Below are 5,694 nucleotides of genomic sequence, written 5' to 3' on the forward strand. Positions count from 1 at the left end.
CTGTGGGGGCTCACCCACCCCTTCCGCTGCAGCCGTGGGGGCATCCCCGCCGCCTTGCTCCACAGCGCCGTCTCCGCCCTCTCCTTCACTAGCCGCTGCGTAGAGGGAGACATAGAACACAAGCATCAGGGTACTGTACAATGGTCCCCTAGACAGGAAGCAATAGCAGATGAGTGCCACTGTCAAAGTACACTTCCATCATGTCACACCACAACACGTGTCAGTCCAGGCAAAACACACACAGTGACAGTCATGGTGCGTGCCATGGACATTTCAATGCATGTCCAATGGACTCTCGAATCATACAATGTAATGGGACTCACATGCATCATGGGTCATGCCTATCACATGCACACACTTCACCTCAGTCACATCCATCTGGCCCCGTACACCCCAATCACAGTGCATACAAGGATGACTAGGCTGCATCAGTGAATCTGTACATTGTCACAGACATGTGTCATGCATCCATGGCACTCACAAGTCACAGACACGCAGGTCAGGCACACAGACATGGATACCACATATGTATCTGGCATCAGCACCCATCCCTCGCCCCCACCCATGTCCAGGAACAGAGACTGCCATGCTCTCATGTGTGCAATCTGCACAGGGCTCCCCATGTCGCATTCAAACACATGCAACAACCGTGCGGTTCACACATTACAGGTCGCACATGCATTCCCATGATGTCCCTGCACACATACATGCGTACATGGCCTATGTCACACATGCAGGCAAGTATCAGACAACCAGCACACGGCAACATGCCCTGTCTCACAATGCAATGCTTGGCCACTTACCGCTCAACTCCAGACGGGTCTCCCTCTCAAGGACCTGGGCGTGGAGCGCTGGGTGTGCGCGTTCCAGGACCCTCAACTGGATGGAACTCATGCGGCCCCGGCCCCCCTCCACGAGGCGCCGGGCCTTCATGAGGGTCCTGGACCTCAAGTCCTCCCAGCGCTTCTTGACCTTCTGGATGGTGCGGGTTGCCACCCCCTCCGTTGATGGCAACCACACAGTCGGCCCAGTCCTCTCTCGTCCTTCCTTGTTGGCGCGGGACAATCCGAAGAGGGCATCATACTGCCCCAGGACTTGCTCCACCAGGACACCAACTTCGGTGGCAGTGAAGCTGGTGCCCCTCTGCCCCTCTGGCCGGGGGTTGCCACTGGTCCCAGATGTTGATGTGCCCGACATGGCAACCCCAGGGGCAGGAGTGGGTGGGCAACAGGGTCCTGGGGCTGGGCTGTGGAGCGATGTTATCCGAGTCGGGAGTCTTCTGTTCCAGCAGGGGTGGACACAGCAACTGGACACCTGCAGATGGCTGATGTGCAGGCACCAAATGGCAGGGCACGGTGGCAGCAGGCAGACAGGCAGGCAGGCAGCAGCAGATGGCACGTGGGAGGCTGCTCGGGGCACTGGGGGGCAGTAATTCGGCCTTCTGGGCAGGAGCGTGGTCTTCCGTGTGTTTTCGCGTGGCCAGCTTGATACGGAGTGATTTGGCACGTGAAAATCCTGCACGTCAGCGTGAAAATCGAGGAAAGGCCCTTAGCGCGTAAGCGCGTCAGCACGCGTACGCAATTTCATTGGACCAAAGGCCCTTACAGCGTAAGCGCGTCTGTGACGTTTTGCGCACGGGCGTTGCCCTGGCAGGGCTTGGTGATCCCGCGTGCCTTTATGTTCTGTACGTGCTTTTCGTGCAGTGCGTGTGTTTTCCATCCGTTGGGGTTCACACGCTATTACTTCACAGCGGGTGTTGGCTACGCGTTCTTCTACACGCAAGGCAGACGGTGAGTGGTACCCCGCTCCCCCAGGCCCGATCGCGTGAAAAACTTCACGCGAACCCCTGAAATACACGTAGCCCGCTCCCCCAGGCCCGATCGCGTGAAAAACTTCACGCGAACCCCTGTAATACACGTAGCCCGCTCCCCCAGGCCCGATCGCGTGAAAAACTTCACGCGAACCCCTGAAATACACGTAGCCCGCTCCCCCAGGCCCGATCGCGTGAAAAACTTCACGCGAACCCCTGAAATACACGTAGCCCGCTCCCCCAGGCCCGATCGCGTGGAAAACTTCACGCGAACCCCTGTAATACACGTAGCCCGCTCCCCCAGGCCCGATCGCGTGAAAAACTTCACGCGAACCCCTGAAATACACGTAGCCCGCTCCCCCAGGCCCGATCGCGTGAAAAACTTCACGCGAACCCCTGTAATACAAGTAGCCCGCTCCCCCAGGCCCGATCGCGTGGAAAACTTCACGCGAACCCCTGTAATACACGTAGCCCGCTCCCCCAGGCCCGATCGCGTGGAAAACTTCACGCGAACCCCTGTAATACACGTAGCCCGCTCCCCCAGGCCCGATCGCGTGAAAAACTTCACGCAAACCCCTGAAATACACATAGCCCGCTCCCCCAGGCCCGATCGCGTGAAAAACTTCACGCGAACCCCTGTAATACACCTAGCCCGCTCCCCCAGGCCCGATCGCGTGAAAAACTTCACGCGAACCCCTGTAATACACGTAGCCCGCTCCCCCAGGCCCGATCGCGTGAAAAACTTCACGCGAACCCCTGAAATACACGTAGCCCGCTCCCCCAGGCCCGATCGTAGCCCGCTCGCACTGGGCCAATCGCGTGTGGAACTTCCCGCGCACCCCTGAAATACACGTACCCTTATGTAATCGCGTGTGGAACTTCCCGCGCACCCCTGAAATCCACGTACCCGGCCAAATCGCGTGTGAGACTTCCCGCGCACCCCGGTATACACAAACACGTATTTTTGGTCAGCGGGTGTCCGTGTTTGTGGGTACCCCTTTGCACGTCATTTGTCCTGGAGGGCCACAGTATAGGACATTCATCATGGCAGTATATAGGTGCTATTTGTTGGCACACCTTTTGGCGCACATTTCTTACAGCCGCAGAGACGCTACCGCCTGCTTTCTTGTGGCGGTCGTGTTTGTGCCTGTGCGCTGGTTTGAGCGAGCGCTTTTTTGCCCTATTCTATTCCATGAATACGTGTTGTAGGCGAGCGTGTGGGCGTTCCGCGCACTTGTGCCCTGTACTTCCCCCGTGACGCCCACGTTTTGGCAAGTTGTTCCCCATTCCGAGTGTTACGCCCGTGTTCCGCCTACTTTTGTTGCGTGCGCCGCGCTATGTGCGATTTTCGCTGTGGCCTGTGCGATTTTCGCTGTGACCTGGTGCACGCAGTTAGATGGCCTGTGCGCCAACGTGCGCCGCGCACATTTTTTTCGCACATCCGCTGGTTTTCTCGCGCATGGCCTTCCATGAATCGATTTGCGCTGCTTTTCGTGCGATTTTCGCACTTGCACTGCGATTTTCGCTATTCCACTGCGATTCGCACGTTTTTGCCCACTTGCGCCGCGCTAATTATTCCATGAAACGGCCTGCTAATGTATAGGGATTTCGCAAGTCTAGGGCAAGGGAAGTGAAGGCAAGGTTCCATGCCTAATAGCAGTTTTACTGACATACATTTTGATGAAAAATGACAAGAATTTGTGTTTTAAAACACAATCTTTAAAAGAATTCTTTAAAATTCTTTCAAATATTTTTGGATGATGCACCATATTCAGTGGGTTCATTCCAAAGAACTTCGAGGCCCAGTACAAATAACATTTGTTTGTCAAATTTACACCATGGGAGTGACTTTCCTGCAGTGGAATGGAGCACATCATGGATGCCCTCGCTATAAGGATTCAGGGCATTTGTAATCCATATTTTCATCCACAAAACCCAATGGTTTCAGCATAATTTCGTACTTAACCTCGGTTATGCCTAGTTCTAGCGCTACAGGTGCAGGAGGTGCACTGCAGGATAAGCCTGTAGGAATTTAAGGAATTTGTTGTGAGAACCCTGTATTTTAGAGCAAGGTACATGGCCCGATAGTTCTGCCCCAAACGTAATGGCTGGGATTGCTTGGGCTTTGTAAACCTTTGTGGCATTTGAGAGTGATTTGTCCCCACAATGGGATGAAAAGCTTGCAATAGCGCCACCTTGCCTTGCAGCTATTAGGTTGTTCTTGTTGATCTGCCTAGACTATTTCAAATGACTAGATAAGGTAACTCCTAGATATTGAAAGGCCATGACAGAATCTAGCGGAAGGTTTTTTAAAAAGAATTTTGGTTGGGCATGACAGCTACAGCCCGCAGAATGACATATCACGAGTTTAGTTTTAGATATATTGATTGCGAGGCCTTTGTTCCCACATATAGCCAAGAAAGTGGAGAGCTGCTGTTGGAGACCAGATGGAGTTTTGTCTAAGAGCACAGCATCGTCTGCAAATAACAGCAAATTGCATTTATTGTGGTGTAGCGATGGGGTGTCCACCACTAAGGTGTTGATCGTGGTGACAAGGTCATTTATATATAGCAGGAGCAACAAGGAGGCCAACACACATCCCTGTCTCACTCCAAAATTGATATTTACTAGATTAGAGCATTCACCATTTGGCCCCCATCTTATCCTTGCATAGTTGTCAGTATGTCGAGATTTTATAGCACAGCATAGGTTAGATGGTATCTGAAGCGCATCTAAAGTTTGCCATAATAGGGATCATGGGACAGTATCGAAGGCTGTCTGCAAATTGATAAAAGCCAGGGACATGGTTTGGCCTTTCAAGTTCACCAATTTCTACAGAATAAGGGACAGTCTGAAGGACTGGTCTATTGTAGATATTCCTTTACAAAAACCAGCCTGGGCTGCAGAGACAATTTAGCATTTATCAACCCACTCTTCTAATTGATACAGAATGATTTTGGAATACATTTTAACTAAAGAGTCCATTAAGGATATTGGTCTGTAGTCGATGGTGACTCTCTATCTCTGTTCCTGTAAATTTGTATTATTGCTGCTCCTCCCAAATTTGTGGAAAGATATACATTCCATTTATCTCATGAAAGAACTTTAATAAGAAGGGGTTTCTAAAGCCGCTCGCGCCGTAACACTCAGCTGAGGGCCGAGGACACACGAACGCCCAGCTGGACTGACGAGGGGGGCCTGTGGGGCACCCGTGAAGCTTGGAGCGCGAACGACGGTGCCAACGGGACGACCAGCCTGGAACGTCCCGGACGAGGGCGCTGCCAGCCACAGAACCGGGAGCCAGGGTCTCGGAGGCCCTTCGAGGTGAGCGGGGGGGACTAACGCAACCGACACATACAGGCGTGCCCGGCCTGGTAACCCGAAGAAGCGGCCCCGGCGCACACTATCCGTCCCCCCTGTGCCTACGGAGCCGCCCACAGCATACAGCGATCCGCCATCGCGGCCCACCCGATACGGCTTCCTCGGCCACTCCATCGCGGCTCACCCCGGCCACCTCGGTAACAGCGAAGCCCGGAGGCTCAGTCGACATGTCTACCAAAGGAGCAAGGGCTAAGCAACGTCAGACCACCATCGACACGTTCACGGCGGCGGGGCCCACAGCGCCAGATAACATGAGCGAGACTCTTGCTGCAGACCTACCCGACCCCTTGGGGCCTTCAGCGGAACCTAGTAACACACAGATCCTTGAAGCTATCAAACTTTCCCAGGCAGCCGTGGAGCATAAAATAGACGCTGTCGCTATAGACTTGAACCTCCTGCGCCAAGACGTCCGATCCCTGGCCGGCAGAACAGAGGTGCTGGAGGCCCAGGTCCGCGAGAACACGGAAGCTAAGACAGTGCTCCTCAAAGATGTCGATGCACTT

The sequence above is a fragment of the Ambystoma mexicanum genome, chromosome 10, assembly GCF_040938575.1.
Source record: "Ambystoma mexicanum isolate Mex_15411 chromosome 10, UKY_AmexF1_1, whole genome shotgun sequence".
Taxonomy (NCBI): Eukaryota; Metazoa; Chordata; class Amphibia; order Caudata; family Ambystomatidae; genus Ambystoma; species Ambystoma mexicanum.